The sequence below is a fragment of the Triticum aestivum genome, chromosome 3B (genome assembly GCF_018294505.1).
Source record: "Triticum aestivum cultivar Chinese Spring chromosome 3B, IWGSC CS RefSeq v2.1, whole genome shotgun sequence".
Classification (NCBI taxonomy): domain Eukaryota; kingdom Viridiplantae; phylum Streptophyta; class Magnoliopsida; order Poales; family Poaceae; genus Triticum; species Triticum aestivum.
In genome coordinates this window covers 673,748,192-673,766,169 of record NC_057801.1, presented here as the reverse complement: position 1 = coordinate 673,766,169, position 17,978 = coordinate 673,748,192, and positions in this window count along the sequence as shown.

Here is a 17,978-nt window from a genome sequence, read left to right as displayed (position 1 = left end):
CCCTACTTGAACTGATGAATTCAAGCGGTTGAACTGATGAAATTCGAGCGCTTGAACTGATGCTTTTTGTTGCTGTTAAAAATCGTCTTCTTTAGTTCAATTTTTTTTGCAATTTTTTTTGTCGAAACGGGGCATGTAATATATCGTTGGAAAGCTCTTGACATCCACATTACAATCTTACAATTTGTTTTTGCAAAAAAATTATGATTTAAGAGCAGTTTTGAAAAAAAATGGTTTTTTCAAAACTGAAAACACGAATCGAATTTTCTAATTAATTTTCAAACGGTTTGTCGAAATTGAGCGAATGAGATGGCGTTGGAAAGCTTGTGAAAATCCGCATATTCCATATATCTACTATTTTTTCAAATTCTATATGATTTAAAAGTAATTTGAAAAACGGTGAAATTCTAGGCGAAATGTTTTTCTCTGTTTTTTGCAAACGGTTTGTCAGATTGACACATGATACGGCATTGGAAAGCTATTGAAAATGCGTAACTTTTGCGTATAGAAAGTTTTTTCCTAATTCCTTACGGTTTAAATACAAATTCAAATACGGTCAAATTTGATTTTGAACGTGATTTTTTCAAAAAGTTTGTTGAAATATGGCAAATAATATACCGTTGGATAGCTATCATAAATGCGAAACTTAGTCATGTTGAACGTTTTCTCTACTTCGCAACCGTTTAAGAGTAATTTTGAATACAGCATGACGGATCCTGCTGTTTTCTCGTCTGAAAAACAGAGTAGTTGTACTGATATATGTGTATGTTTGTACCGAGCTATCTTTTGTAGAGAAATTTTGAATGGTTCTGAAAAAGGTTACTTGTACTGATGCTTGCATGGGTTTGTACTAAGCATGTTTTCACTAACTAGACTTTGCTCTGTTTTTTGGGTAATATTTTCTCGTAAGTTTTCAACGGTTTACTAAGTACTTGTATGGTTTGTATCATCAAACTGAATGATATTTTATTCAAAAAGAAAATGTGTTTGTTTTGTTCCTTTTTATTAACTCAACATTTTCTTGACAACGTTGTTCTGAACTTTTCTCCTTTTACGACTTGTACTGAGGTACTTACTAAGCAAGATTTTCATGGGGTTTCTTTTGTTGCTTGAACTTTACAATTAGAGTTTCTGCCATTTCTTTTATTCCGAACAGACCACCGTTTTTAACTCGTACTGAGGTACTTACTACGCCCGAACTGGGTGGCTGTCACGTGTCTTGGCGTGTTTTGAACTCGATGATATTTTTTCATCAATTTTCTGCCCATTTTTTCATCACACTTGAGAGAGTGATTAATAGGTTTACTTACTGGCCAGTAACACACGAACTCCTCAGGAAATAATACATGAACTACTAGGAACATAAATTTTCATCGAGCACTTGAAAACATAAAACATTACATAAAGAGAAGCACCGAACAGTGAATGTAAAAATAACTCCCACATCCATCATATACTGGGAGCTTCCACTTGAATAGGAAAATTTGTTTATCCCTCACCAATTAAAACACCCTCACCAATTAAAACACAAAACCTGAAGAAAAGAAGTATTGGTTTCTCATTGACATAATAACAAACAGGAGCACAAAATCATAGCTTTTCATCAATTCCCAAAAGAATTCTTCAATTCCTGAAACTTCAGAACAGCAGCAGCTAATTTTTCCTTGTAGAGAAAACAAACAGCAACACTAAAAATTAGCAGCACTCTCATGGCAAGCACACACCACACACACACACACGACACATTGTCCAGCTCACCCTACATTCACACTACATCGGCACGAACATGAACACACATGAAGGATGCACGCACACAGCAGGATAGGCTAGCATGGATGTATATAGAGCGTGCACACAACCCACCAACTACCTTCCAGGAAGGATCCTTGTGGTCACACGAAATCGCTACAACATTAGAAGCTCCATACTTTCTGTACTGATGTTTTTTCATGATCAAACTGTTGTAACTTAAGGACTATAACTACTACAGGATGCCAAACATGTTTTTCCATGAACTCTGATCCATTGAGACAAGGCGATGAATAGCTCAGACTGCAGGCGGGCTTTGCTCTTTGTTCATGGGCACACAATAGGTCGTCGCGAAGGAGATGCAAAAACAGAAGGAGTGCATCCGCATAGTTATTCATCTCCATATCAATAACACTTGGCCACCAAAAACCTGACAAATGTTTTTCCCTGAAAACACACAACAATTTTTAAATGCATTAGTACACCCTGACATTTTCAGTTTCAGAAGCAACCAACATGCTAAATAGTACTCATGTACTTACTGGAACCACACATATCCTAAAATATTAATCATGTACTTACTGGTACAGATTAAATTTGCCAATGGGAGATTAAGCTCTCCAAGTGCAGCATGGAAGGAAGAAATAACTGACTGTCAATAGCACTCAGTGGTATAGTATTCAACATGACAAAATTGAATGTTCAACATTAGATGGGAACTTGGACGGGGCGCATTGCTCTACTCGGACAACGCCCAGTGCTCAACTTGGACGGATGAGGCTGTCGTGCGCTTGGGAGGTTCCGCACCTGCATAATTACCATAAGGGGATTACGGACATCTCCCCTGTCTTCAGATGGCGGCACTGCAGGCCAGCAGTTGCTGCTCCTTGAACCGAAGGGAGAGAAAAATGCGGACCTATGGCCGAGCATAATGTCAACTTGATATTTCATCAGCACTAGTATGACTGGACAAGAAAGTAATTAATTTTAAACACTAAATGAAATCCAGATAGCTTAGTGAAATGACAATATGGAGCTTTAGTCACCTTCCCCTGACAAAGAGTGACAGATACAAAGTAGTACTGCGCATTTCTGAAACACTTGACTAAAACCATAACAGTTGTAGGCCCGTCGTCATCCATGATGGTCTTTGTGATTACTCATCCATTTTTTAGTATCGGCACCGTGACTACCCCTTCAAGTAAGCACTTTTGGTGTAAGCATACATGAGCAGGGCTTGCGTGGAGGCCGCGTGAGGAACTGGTTGAGGACGACCACATTCGTGTTCGTGCTGCTGCCGTTGTGGCAAAAGGGGCAACGACCTGTATTGGTTGCAGGAGCTGGACTGACCACCTAGGCATCACATCAAAGTAATGAGCAAGATTAACCACTAATTTTTACAAGAATTAGCTAGCAATTAAAAGGGTGAGAAATAAGAGTTCTAGTAATTATAATTTACAAACACTAGTTCAAGTCAGGTTTGCTATTTTTGAATTTCATGCATGTTGCGCTATAGGACTACTACGGGTTTGCAAGTTGGACTTGAGTACTTTTAAATTGTTTGCATAGTTTAGTGCCGAAATCTTCACCACAAAAGAACCTCTACAATACCAATCACATATAGCAAAATTGAACTTTCTGCGTCTATTGTTGTTTTTTACAGAGTGGACTTATGATTTTTCTTATGTACTTGAACTATTAATTTTTTTTGAAAATTGCCATTGTCACACTTGTTATACTTGAAAAGTTAGCTAGACTAGGCACCCCCCAAAGCATACACAACAAAGCATGTTATATGTATTTTTCATGAACTCATGATTTGTTCACATACTGAACTGAGAGCACCTAGTTTGTGTTTCAGAAATTAAAATAGACGTCCTGAGAACCTCGTTTCAGAAAATGTTTGTCCTATAATTCAACAGTAGAGAATATAGATAAGCAAACACATATTTTTATGGACAATATACCATTTTTTGACGGCGTTCACGTGACCAGCGGCGCTGGAGGTGACCTCGTGTCTCCTGCTGCTGTAGGTCACGAGGAACAGGTGCTGGATCCACGGGGAAAAAACCTGTGCATAAAATTTTCAAAACCATCTAAGTGCCACAAACCAAAACAACAAAGTTAGCTCTGAATATCCCATCTTCTACCTCTGAACCACCATGAGATACATAACCAGGAGAAATCAAAACTTGTGTTGTCAATAGATTCAACCAGCAACAATCAAAATCCCCATTCTGTACACAACAAGACCGAAATGAACTGTAGGATAACAATTGAAGACTGGTCCATGGATTATGGTCTTACCAATCTCATAGCCTAAATTCAACATCTAACCAATGAAATGAACACCCGAATGGGTAGCCTCACAACTTGACAAATGCCAAATTTAACATAGGGTATCTTTCTTCATTGTTGTTTTGTTCCAGTGTGCTATATCTTTTGTTTACAAAGTTACTACAAAATACATTAGCAAGGGAAGAGAATGATCATACCTGCAAGATGAAGTGAAAATGCACACTACGATGAACTAAAGAAGCACCAGATGTTGAACTGAATATACTGCACATGTCCATAAATATTAGCTTTTTAGTTGGCAACAAAGAAATATCAAAAAGGATAATTCATTTCTTATAAGCACATCAACAAACAGGTTGATAGCAGCAGGAATAGAACAAGTTCTTACCATCGGGGACCTTCCCACTTGCGTGATTTGACGTCTACTCGTGCGAGTAGAACTGATGGACACACCATCAGGGACCTTCCCACTGTGCGAGGTCGAACTGAACCCGTTCGTGATGCCAAGGCCGACTAAACTTACGGTCTCTCGAGATCTGAACTGATTGTGTTACAAGTATACGCAAAAATCCAAACGAGCTCATGTGAGTACATGTTAAAAAGATAATTGAGTTCATGTATATTAATTGGAGAAGTTCAAACAGAAACTTTTTTAAGAAAAGGGTACTTTTTTGCTATAACAACTATAGTCGTCTTGCCAACCCTATATATTTAACCATTTAAAAAGATAATCAAGTTCATGTATATTAAGAGGAGAAGTTGAAAAAGAAAATTTTAATAACAACTACATTCATCTTGCCACCCATTCAGTTTTTGCTTTGACAAAATCCACACATTTAAAAAATTTGTACTGGCATGGGGAAGCCTCGCTTTTTTGACAAAAACTCTCATGTTCTTTGACAGTTTTACTAGCTGCTGTAGGCCCGTTGTCGTCCATGATTGTCTTTGTGATTACTTGAATGGGTAGCCAAGGTGTTGATACTAAAAAATGCATGTCTCAAATCAATTGAGACCAAGCTTCACTTCATCCCCTCCCCTATGTTACACTTTCTGTTTCAGGTATAAAATTGTACTTACCAAATATTCTCTTCTAGATGGATTGTATATGAATTTAGATTTGTAACAGCACACGCACCAAACTTGCACAATTTTTTGTTGAACTTATCTAGATGATATATCCAAACTTGCAGAATTTTGAAACTTGAACTCCGAACTTATTGTATCCTCGAGTCTGAACTGATGCAATCATATAAGAATTTCAGGCATTATGACCTGTAGCTCTCAAAAAAGCTAATTCATTTTTGCACCGTTATACCAAAAAAAGTGGAAAAATATTTGGTTCTCATACGCATTTTGACAAGCATCTATAGAGCATTAAGTTGTGCATAGAATAAACACAAGATTGAATTAAGCAGCATCAAGGCACAAGTGAAAAGTAGTGGCAGCATCAGCTCAAGTTGCTCCTCTGGTTTTCTGCTCCTATTTGTGATATCAAATGAGAGTACATGTCCACAAACATAATTTTTCAATAAAGCTCCACAAAATCAAGTACAGCTTCTGCCAAATTACTAATAGAAACCCACACCTTTTCACAAAGCCACACTTGAACTCTCTCTACGACAATCTTCGGACTTATGCATGTAGATGAATTGAACTTTACACCTTTTCACATCCTTTTCTGCTACTTTGTTTCCAGAGAGTGGGAGAATTTAGGACATTGCAAATATTATCTATAATATGCCCAGGTAGTGTGTTCTGAACTGAACTTTACCTGATCAATGATTTTCCAGAGCCATGTCTGTGATTTTTTTGTTTAGCAAACTGCTGGATTTTTTCTATGGAATTGCCAGTGCAGTGTGCACACATATAGTTGATTTATTTCCCATCAGCTAACTGAATTCACTATTTATATTGAACTGTGAAAAATCTTGTTTTGCTAGCAAAATTTGAACAGAAAAAACCTACAAAGGTGTACGCATATATAGCAAATCCTATAAAACACATTTGTTTTGCTTCATGCAGAGCAGCAACGAAGTGAGATCGAGAGAAAAAGGAAGGTTGGGTGCTGACCATTGGTGTCGGCGGAAGAATTGCAAGCAGAGCCGGGCAGCAGAATCAGAGGAGAGGCGGCGCGTTGGGTCCCTGGGCGGCGGCGGGGCGCAGGAAGCAAGTACCGACGGCGGTGATTCCTGGGAGAAGGGGGCACCAGTTCGGTGGCAGCTGAATGATGGAGGTCGGGAGGCGGGCGGCGGAGCTCGAGCAAGTTGACACAGCCGCGCGCTGGATGAAGGGGAGGTCCCCGCGGCGCGCCAGGGGGAGGGGGAGGTTGCGGTGGCAAGCTGGAGAGGTCGCCGGCGACCCGGAAGGAGGAGGCTGGCTGGGAGACGGAGGACGAGACAGACGCGGCGGCGTCGCAGAGGACGGTGGTGGTAGCGCACGGGTAGGGAGGGGCCGGCGGCGGTAGCGCGTGGGTAGGCAGGGGCGGCCAGCCGGCGGCGGTAGCGCGCGGGTAGTGAGGGGTGGGGGTCCGGCGCCGGCTGCGTGCGGGTAGTGAGGGGAGGGGGTCCGGTGCCGGCAGTGCGCGGGTAGTGAGGGGCCGGGGTCCGGCGCCGGCAGCGCGTGGGTAGGGATGGGCGGCGGTCGACGCCGGCAGCGCGTGGGTAGGGAGGGAGTGGCTGAGCATCTAGGTAGATAAGGTTCGGTCCAAGGCGGTGGTTTGTCCAGATCCAATGCGTATATAGGGGCAGATGGTAATAGAATAATATTCTATTACCGGTAACAGAATAGTCCAGCCCTATATATATTGTCATATGATTTCTTATGCTCAAGTAATAATCTATCCACAATGTCAAGTATGAATCAGAAACTTCATTAAGGACTAAAAAACTATGCTTTCGGTCATTGAAGCAATTGCAATTTATGATAACATCGGAAAGAGTCAATATAAGAGCTTTTCAGCAAGTCCACATACTCAACTATCATTTAGTCTTTCATAATTGCTAACACTCACGCAATACTTATGGGTATGGAGTCTTAATCGGACACAGAGAAAGATAGGGGCTTATAATGTTGCCTCCCAACCTTTTACCTCAAGGGTAATGTCAACAATAATAGTTCAAGCTAACTTACATCCAATTGGATATATATATCAGGATCTTTCTAACACAAGGTTCTTGCCGAAAGATAAAATGTAAAAAGGAAAGGTGAAGATCACCATGACCCTTGCATAAAGTATAAGACAAGAATAAAAGATAGGCCCTTCGCAGAGGGAAGCAGAGGTTGTCATATGCTTTATGGTTGGATGCACGAAATCTTAATGCAAAAGAACGTCACTTTATATTGCCACTTGTGATAGGGACCTTTTGTTATGCAGTCCGTTGCTTTTATTGCTTCCATATCACAAGATCATATAAAGCTTTACTAATAAGTCATACATATTTAGGGAGCAATTTTTATTGCCTACAACAATGACAACTTACTTGCAGGATCTTACTCAATCCATAGGTAGGTATGGTGGACTCTCATAGAAAAATTGGGTTTAAGGATATTTAGAAGCACAAGTAGTATCTCTACTTAGTGAAAAGAATTTGGCTAGCATGAGGGGGAAAGGCAAGCTCAACATGTTGGATGATCCATGACAATATACTTTATTTTGAATATAAGAAAACATAACCCATTACGTTGTCTTCCTTGTCCAACATCAACTCTTTAGCATGTCATATTTTAATGAGTGCTCACAATCATAAAAGATGTCCAAGATAGTATATTTATATGTGGGAACTCTCTTTCTTTATCACTTCCTATTAATTGCAACGATGACCAAAACTATGTTTGCCAACTCTCAACGACGTTTATTCATCATACTCTTAACATGTGAAGTCATTACTCTCCACAAGATCCATATGATCTCTTTATTTCTTTTTATTCTTTCTTTTTCTTTTATTCCCTCAAGATCATAGCAAGATAGCTAAGACCTTGACTCAAGGCTAATCTTTATTATATATATATAGCTCACGGACTCGATTACATAGAGGAATCATAAAGCAAAACTCAAAACTAGATAGTTCTAAAACTTTATTCTACTAGATCAAGATATTACCAAAAGGATCAAACTAAGAAAAATAGTAAAGATAGGAGTGTGATGGTGATACGATACCGGGGTACCTCCCCCAAGCTTGGCAGTTGCCAAGGGGAGTGCCCATACCCATGTGATTATGTCTCCTTCTTCGGAGGTGATGATGATGGAGTTGTTGATGATGAAGGCTTGTCGTCCCTCTTCCAAGGCATAGGCTCACCATCATAGAAAGATGATTGAGTCTCTAGGATCCTCAAATCTGCAGCCAAACTCATCCTCTTGAATCTATATTCATACTCACAATTTTGGTTTTGCAGGTCATAGATCTGGGCTTGGAGGTGCTCGATTTTCTCGTGAAGCTTGAAGATGGCCTCCCCAATGTTCTTGGCATCCAGCTTGTGGTTGTTGGTGAACTCTGCAATCATCATGTGATTGTCATCGAGTCCGCGTTCCACCATCCCTTGGCACTTGAAAACCTGCTGCTCCATTGCTTTGAGTCTTGTCTCCATGCTTCCGGTTCTCCTTGGTCCCTCGACATCGCGGATGTGCAGCACCCCCTCATGCATCTCAATGGTTTGAGGGTGTTGCAGCACCTCCGCGAGGTAGGGGTTGAAGACCTTCTCGAAGAACTTGTCCTTGGGTGTGCTCGAAGAGGTCATATTGATCTAGATTTGTCAAAAAATAGCTCGAAACAAAAACAAGAGATATTTGTGTGGTGCGGTGGTAAAAACCTTCAGGAGATTATATAATGAATTTTTACCGACTAAAAGAAGTATCGTGCAAGAAAATGGAGTCCAGAGAGCACCCGGGGTGCCCACGAGGCAGGGGGCGCGCCCAGGGGGTAGGGCACGCCCTCCACCCTCGGGGATGCCTCGTGTCCTCTTCGGACTACTTCTTATTTTCCTATTTTCTTAAATATTCCAAAACAAGTTTTTTTTTGCTATTAGAACTATTTTGGAGTCGGTTTACTTACCGTACCACATACCTATTCCTATTCGGAGTATGAAACGTTCTGGAAAGTGTCCCTTATGTATTCCTCAGGTGTTACGGTTTCAATCACATTGGATTCAACATTTATGGGATTACCTGAGATATAATGTTTGATTCGTTAACCGTTCACCACCTTCAGATTTGTGCCTTCAAAGTTGTTGATTTTTATGGCACCGGAGCGATAGACCTCCTCGATAACGTAAGGACCTTCCCATTTAGAGAGGAGTTTTCCTGCAAAAAATATTAAACGAGAGTTGAAAAGCAACACATAATCACCTACATTAAACTCATGCTTTTGTATCCTTTTGTCATGCCATCTTTTAACTTTTTCTTTAAATAGTTTGGCATTCTCATAGGCTTGAGTTCTCCATTCATCAAGTGAGCTAATGTCAAATAACCTCTTCTCACCGGAAGTTTGAAATCATAATTGAGCTCTTTTGGCCCAATATGCCTTATGTTCTAGTTCGAGAGGTAAGTGACATGCTTTTCCATAAACCATTTTATATGGAGATATACCCATAGGATTTTTATATGCAGTTCTATAAGCCCATAATGCATCATCAAGTTTCTTGGACCAATTCTTTCTAGATCTATTAACAGTCTTTTGCAAAATCAATTTAAGCTCTTTGTTACTCAGTTCTACTTGACCACTAGACTGTGGGTGATATGGAGATGCAATTCTATGATTAACATCATACTTAGCAAGCATTTTACGAAAAGCACCATGAATAAGATGTGAACCACCATCAGTCATTAGGTATCTAGGGACTCCAAACCTCGGAAAAATAACTTCTTTAAGCATCTTAATAGAGGTGTTATGATCAGCACTACTAGTTGGAATAGCTTCTACCCACTTAGTAACGTAATCAACAACAACTAAAATATGCGTATACCCATTAGAGGAAGGAAACGATCCCATATAATAAAAGCCCCAAACATCAAATGGTTCAATAATAAGAGAATAATTCATAGGCATTTCTTGACGTCTACTAATATTACCAATTCTTTGACATTCATCGCAAGACAAGAAAAACTTACGGGCATCCTTGAAGAGAGTAGGCCAATAAAAACTGGATTGCAATACCTTATACGCAGTTCTATCTCCAGCGTGGTGTCCTCCATAAGCCTCGAAGTGACACTTGCGTTGGATCAGTTCCTATTCATGCTCAGGTACACAATGTCTAATAACACCATCTACTCCTTCTTTATAAAGGTGTGGGTCATCCCAGAAGTAATGTCTTAAATCATAGAAAAACTTTTTCTTTTGTTGGTATGTGAAACTAGGTGGTATAAATTTGGTAACAATGTAATCAGCATAATCAGCATACCATGGAGCAGTACGAGAAGCATTTTTATGACAGCTAATTGTTCGTTAGGAAATCTATCATCAATAGGTAGTGGGTCATCAAGAACATTATCTAACCTAGAAAAGTTGTCTGTAACAGGGTTCTCAGCTCCCTTTCTATCAATAATATGCAAATCAAATTCTTGTAGTAGGAGAACCCATCTAATAAGTCTAGGTTTAGCATCTTTCTTTTCCATAAGGTATTTAATAGCAGCATGATCAGTGTGAACAGTTACTTTAGAGTCAACAATATAAGGTCTAAACTTATCACAAGCAAATACAACTGCTAAAAATCCTTTTTCATTTGTAGCATAATATCTCTGGGCATTGTCTAGTGTTTTACTAGAATATTGAATAACATTTAGTTTCTTATCAACTCTTTGTCCTAGAACAGCACCTACGGCATAATCACTAGCATCGCACATAATTTCAAAGGGTAAATTCCAATCAGGTGGCTGAACAATAGGTGCAGAAATCAAAGCTTTCTTGAGTATTTCAAATGCTTCTACACAATCATCATCGAAGACAAAAGGAATATCTTTTTCTAAGAGATTAGTCAGAGGCCTAGAAATTTTAGAGAAGTCCTTAATAAACCTCCTATTAAAACCGGCATGACCAAGGAAACTTCTTATACCTTTAATGTCTTTTGGACATGACATCTTTTCAATAGCATCAACTTTAGCTTTATCGACTTCAATACCTCTTTCAGAAATTCTATGCCCCAAGACAATGCCTTCATTAACCATTGAGGGAGCCCTGGATAAGGGGGTATCCGGACAGTCGGACTATATGATTTGGCCGGACTGTTGGACTATGAACATACAAGATTGAAGACTTCGTCCCGTGTCCGGATGGGACTCTCCTTGGCGTCGAAGGCAAGCTTGGAGATCTGGATGTAGATCTCCTTCTCTGTGAACCGACCCTGTGTAACCCTAGCCCCCTTTGGTGTCTATATAAACCGGAGGGTTTAGTCCGTAGAAAACAACAATCATACCATAGGCTAGCTTCTAGGGTTTAGCCTCTCTGATATCGTGGTAGATCAACTCTTGTAATACTCATATCATCAAGATCAATCAAGCAGGAAGTAGGGTATTACCTCCATCGAGAGGGCCCGAACCTGGGTAAACATCGTGTCCCAAGCCTCCTGTTACCATTAGTCTTAGACGCACAGTTCGGGACGCCCTACCCGAGATCCGCCGGTTTTGACACCGACATTGGTGCTTTCATTGAGAGTTCCTCTGTGTCGTCGCTATAAGGCTTGATGGCTCGTCTCGTTGTTAAAGACAACATCACCGCCTGGGAGCCCTGGCTCTAGGCCAAACTCTCCGGCTGGGCGGCTTCGTTATGACCGCCCGATCGGCTGTCGCGCCGACAATGACTTCATAGGTCGTTCAAAATAGCCTCCACGTTGATTTGGAACTTGCCGAATAGATGGACCCAATGGAGCTCTTCTCCCTCAATGAGCTCTTGGATCGCATCGCCGCCCTGGGCGTCGCTACGGACTATGACCGGATCGGGCTTAAACCCGACCAAAGGGAGATTCACTCTCCACCGGTCACCCATGAGATAGCGGTACTGGAAGAGCATCATCCTAATTCTCCCTCTACTTTGAGGACGAACTATGTCCAGATTTACGAGATCTCTGAGCCAGATACCCGCTCGCGGGAGGACATGACCTAGACCCGAAGAGATCGGGCAACGCCCCAGAACCCGAGCCATTAAGCTCGGAAGCCTCTTTGCCCTTGGGTCCTAGACCGGGTCAGGATTTGGATTCAAATCCACCCACCCACCCAGATTAATCCAATCTTTCACATATCAGACAAGAGCCCCAAGAAACAGTACATCATTACTGGGCCAGATTCCTCCTTGTGATAAACAGGGTCAAGGACTGTCGTGAGGCAGACGCAATCTCCCTCTTTTGCAAAAATTGCACGGACACAGGGATTCTCAATGCTATAAGTCGCCGCGACATAGTACACTTCGCTGACTTAGCGGCCATAGTGCAAAAATACTACGCGATGGAAAGCGCCTGGAAAACCCAGACAAACTTCTGGGACAATCCGGCTCTAACCAATTCCTCTGTCCGAGCTAAAAGGGTAAGCTCTCGTAAGTCACCCGATTCAAGTACTAAAAAGCCAAAGCCCGCCGCAAGGCGTGGAACCGTATTGGAAGAATGGCTAAACGGGCCATGCAAGATTCACAGCACACCGGATACTATGCCAACACATAGCCTTAGAGCATGTTGGATACTCCGGCAGGTAGCAAAGAGCGGCGAGGATCTCCTCATAGAACATAAAGCAGAGCAACATCCCGCTGGAGACAATAATACGGTCTTTTTACAGTCTTCGAGACTTTCGCCTCAAATAACAGGCGCAAGCGAGCTCAGCGCAACCTCGCAGAAGTTTGCGACGTGGCAAGAATAAATCCATGGAACGACACGGCTATAACTTACAATGCCAGTGACGAACCTCAATTCCGAACAGTCCGAGCACCAGCCGCTTTGGTCCTTAGCCCAATCGTGGATGGCTTCAGGCTCACTAAAGTGCTCATGGACGGCAGAAGTGGGCTAAACCTCATTTACGAGGAAACCCTTATCAAGATGGAAATTGACAGGAGCCGCATTGAGCAAAGCAGCACAACCTTCAGGGGAATTATCCCAAGTGGGGAGGCGCGCTGCGCGGGAAAAATCACACTGGATGTGGTATTCGGCACGTCGGAGAATTACAGGTCCGAAGAAATTACATTCCAAGTGGCCCCGTTCAGCAGCGGATACCACACCCTCTTGGGGCGGGACGCATTCACAACTTTCCAGGCTATACCTCATTACAGGTACATGAAGCTCAAAATGCCCGGGCCCAACGGAATCATCACTCTAGCTAGTGATCCGGACGTCGCACTCCGCGCCGAAAACAAAACCGCCGCCCTCACCCTAGAGGCATTATCAGAAGCCCTCGCGGTCGAAGAACTAACAACACTGCGAGCAACAGTGGACAGAAACGACGTGATACTCCACAAGCGACCTAAATCCACCTCCTTCAAACCAGCGGATGAGATAGTCAAATTCCAGGTCCACCCAACAGACCCTACAAAGACAGCTTCAATTGAGACACAGTTAAACCCCGCGATAGACGCTGCACTGCGAGATTTCCTGCGTGAAAACTGGGATATCTTCGCCTGGCACCCTTCGGACATGCCGGGCATCCCACGCAGGCTGGCCGAACACAGCCTCAACATACTGAAAGGATACAAGCCAGTCAAGCAGACTCTTAGGCGCTTCTCAGATCCTAAGTGACAAGCCATGGGAGAAGAGCTAGCCAAACTACTCGAGGCCGGATTCATCAGAGACATCAAACATCCGGATTGGCTAGCAAACTTGGTAATGGTACCAAAAAAGGACAAATCCTGGCGCTTGTGTGTCGATTTCAAGGACCTCAATAAAGCTTGCCCTAAGGATCCCTTCCCCCTCCCCCGCATTGATCAAATAATCGATGCCAGCGCAGGACACGACCCATAGTGTTTCCTCGATGCATACTCCGGATACATCCAAATAAAGATGGCGGAGTCCGACCAGGCCACAACGGCCTTTATCACTCTGTACGGCCCCTTCTGTTTCAACACCATGCCCTTCGGGCTCAAAAACGCCGGCGCAACCTATCAACGCATGATTCAGACATGACTGGAAAATCAAATCGGCAAGACAGTAGAGGCCTACGTAGACGACGTGGTCATCAAAACAAGACACGTCGAAACTTTAATAGATGACTTGAGGCTTACGTTCGATAATCTCCGAACATACGACATCAAGCTCAACCCGGAGAAGTGTGTCTTCGGAGTACCCTCCGGAAAATTTCTCGGCTTCAGTGTTTCCAATAGAAGAATTGAAGCAAACCCGGCAAAAATCTGAGCTCTATCATAGTTGGCTGTACCAACAGACCTCAAGCAGATCCAGAAACTAACTGGATGCGTGCCTGCCTTAAGCTGCTTTATCTCCGGCTTAGGAGAAAAGGCACTACCTCTCTATCGCCTTCTTCGACGCATCGAACACTTCGAGTGGACGGATGCGGCCACGGCCGGACTGGAAGAAATAAAGGCACTATTGGCCACAAACCTAGTCCTGACCGCGCCAAACATTGGCGAACCCCTGCTATTATACATAGCCGCAACAAACCAAGTTGTGAGCGCAGTGCTCGTCGTCGAACGAGAGGCAGACGGACACAAGTTCCCGCTCCAAAAGCTGGTATATTACGTGACCACTGTCCTCACTCCATGCAAATCTCGGTACCCACACTATCAAAAGATAGCGTACGCGGTCTTCATGGCATCACGGAAACTACAACACTACTTTCAAGAGAGTTCGATCACGGTGGCCTCTGAAGTACCACTCAATGACATAATAAATAACCGCGACGCAACAGGCCAAATTGCTAAATGGGCTATTGAGCTCCTTCCGTTCGACATAACATACAAACCACGGCGGGCCATTAAGTCACAAGTATTGGCTGACTTCATCGCTGAATGGACAGAAGCCGAACTCCCTAAAGAGTACGGAGCGTACTCAAATTGGATCATGCATTTCGACGACTCTAAAATGCTGGCCGGATTGGGAGCAGGTGTCGTCCTGACATCCCCCACCGGAGACACGGTGCAGTACATCCTCCAAATATTATACACAGACTCCAACAATGCAGCCGAATACGAGGCACTTTTGCATGGTCTTTGGATGGCAGTCTCCATGGGCATTCAACGCCTCGAAGTGCACGGGGACTCGAACCTTGCAATATCTCAGGTAAATGGAGACTTTGACACCAAGGACCCGAAAATGGCAGCCTATCGCAATGCCGTCCTCAAAATGTCAGCTCGGTTCGAGGGGCTCGAATTCCACCATGTGGTCAGAGAAAATAACCAAGCGGCCGATATCCTGGCCCGCATCGGTGCTAGACGTGACCCCGTCCCACCTAATATCTTCTTGGAAAGGCTGTTCAAGCCATCTGTGGCATGGGAAGATGAGCCCGTCACTATTAGTCCGGCTCCAAACACAACCCCAGATTCTGAACCTTCTTACGTAATCGGAGGCTCTGCCACCGAAATAACATCTTCGGCCCACGAAATAATGGCTGTCATCGCCCCATGGACCGAGCCCTTCTTGGCCTACCTTAATAGGCAAGAGCTCCCCGAAGACCAAAATGAGGCACGTTGTATTGTGTGATGCTCTAAAGCCTACAAAGTCCATGAAGGAGAGCTCTACAAGAAGAGCGCCACCGGAGTGCTCCAACGATGCATCTCCGAAGAGGAAGGGCGGTAGCTCTTAGCCGAAATCCATTCCGGACTAGGCGGGCACCACGCGGCAGCCCAAGCTCTCGTAAGCAAGGCCTTTCAGACAGGATTCTACTGGCCAATAGCCCGGGCGGACACACATGACCTTGTCCAACATTGCGTTGGTTGTCAACTATTTGCCAATTAGAGCCATATGCCCCCTATCGCTCTCCAAACGATCCCCATAACTTGTCCCTTCGTGGTCTGGGGGATGGATATGGTGGGACCCCTTAAAGGGGGAAGCCATAAGAAAAAATACTTATTGGTCATGGTGGACAAGTTCACCAAATGGATAGAAGCCAAACCAGTTAAAACGGCTGAATCCAGACCAGTGATAGACTTCATATCGGAGGTTGTACACCGTTACGTTGTCCCCCGCAGTATCATCACTAACAATGGCTCAAATTTTACAGCCGAGGAGGTGAAAACCTGGTGCGGCAAAATGGGCATTAAGCTTGACTACGCCTCTGTTTATCACGCCCAAACAAATGGTCAAGTCGAACATGCAAATGGTCTTATAATGAGTGGCATTAAACCCAGACTAGTGTGATCCTTGAAGGAATCAGACACGCATTGGGTCGAGGAACTCGACTCTGTACTCTAGGGGCTGCGGACCACGCCGAATCGCACCACCGGATATACACCATTTTTTATGGTGTACGGCGCAGAAGCAGTGCTGCCCTGCGATATAATCCATGACTCACCTCGCGTGCGCATGTATGTAGAGAAGGAAGCCGAGCTAGACCAACAGGACAACTTAGATGCTTTGGAGGAGGAGCGTGATGTCGCTAAAGCCCGTTCCGCATTCTATCAGCAACAGGCTCGAAGGTATCAAAGCAGAGAAGTACAGGCCAAAACTTATAATATTGGTGAACTCGTTCTACGCCTCCCCGAGAAGAAGAAGGACAAGCTCAAACCCAAGTGGGAGGGTCCCTTCATCATTGATAAAGTCCTTACCGGAGGAGCGTACCGTCTGTGCAGTGCATCTGATAATAGACACGAGCCAAACCCATGGAATGCGGCCAGACTCCGGAGATTCTACGCCTAGCGCCGAACCCAGTGTTTGTCTCCTTAACTCCGCCTCTCCAATTATGTCCTCTTTCCTCCTTTCTCGCCCCTTTTTCCTTTTAATATACAACATTAAAACTGTACGGATGCCCTGAGCACTCCGGCCGCATTATGCGTGCACACTATACCTGGGGGCTTCCTATTCGGAAGCTAAATATAACTACTTTACTGGCTTCTTGCCAGCCACATATGCATTTTTCTTTCCATATGTGCCTTTTCTTCACCATTATATGCATCGATATGACTTAAGTTTTGGCCATGCTGGGTTGCCTGGCTCTTGTATTTATGCCCTACGTTCCCGTTAATTCGGCTAGGGCATAAGGGGAGCACCTCTGCGATTGTTACTGCCGGTTGAGCCGGATGTGTACCTCAGACTGGGTGAAGCCGAAAGCTAGCGTTCTTTAGGGAATATTCGGTCGGTGAACAAAAGATGTTCTCATTCATTACAAAAAAATACCCAGATGTTTTGTTTCCTGCGCTTCTGTTCGCAGTTCAGACATGCACATCGATGCATGCGCACCCAGAGAAAGGAACCCCTAACGGAACTATTCTCTCTGGAAGATGTTTGTTCCATGTAATATAACATAACTAGTTGGGTACTTGTCTGTTGAAGCACTTATGACCCCTACGCCTGGTTTCCACGCATACCCCGGTTTTTCATAACTGTGTGGGTATTCGAATACACCCCGGACTATCGCATCCGGGGGCTGAAGCGAAAAGGTCCGCCATGACAAATGATTTTCAATCTGGCTAGGGAGTACATGAGCCCATTCAAATTACATAGTCATTTAGACTGGCTGTACTCTTCCTCTATACCATCCAACAGGCTATCTGGCTGACAATCCCGTTGGGAATACTTTGCAGCTAACGCTACTTGGTCATATACCAGACTAACGTGTATCTCTTGTCCATCTGACCCCACCGGTCTGACTTCGGCCATATGGTTTGGGTCAGCCTTGGTGTATCGCGTCTTCACCATGGCCCAAGCTTCTCTCGCACCTTGCTGGCAAGCAGATACCTTCCATAATCGGAAGCGCCACCGTGCTCCTTTGAGCATCTCTACAAGTTTGCTCATGCCTCCTAGCAGGGAGCGGATGGCCACAAGGCCTAGACAATACCCTGCATCACCTGCCGAGCTCG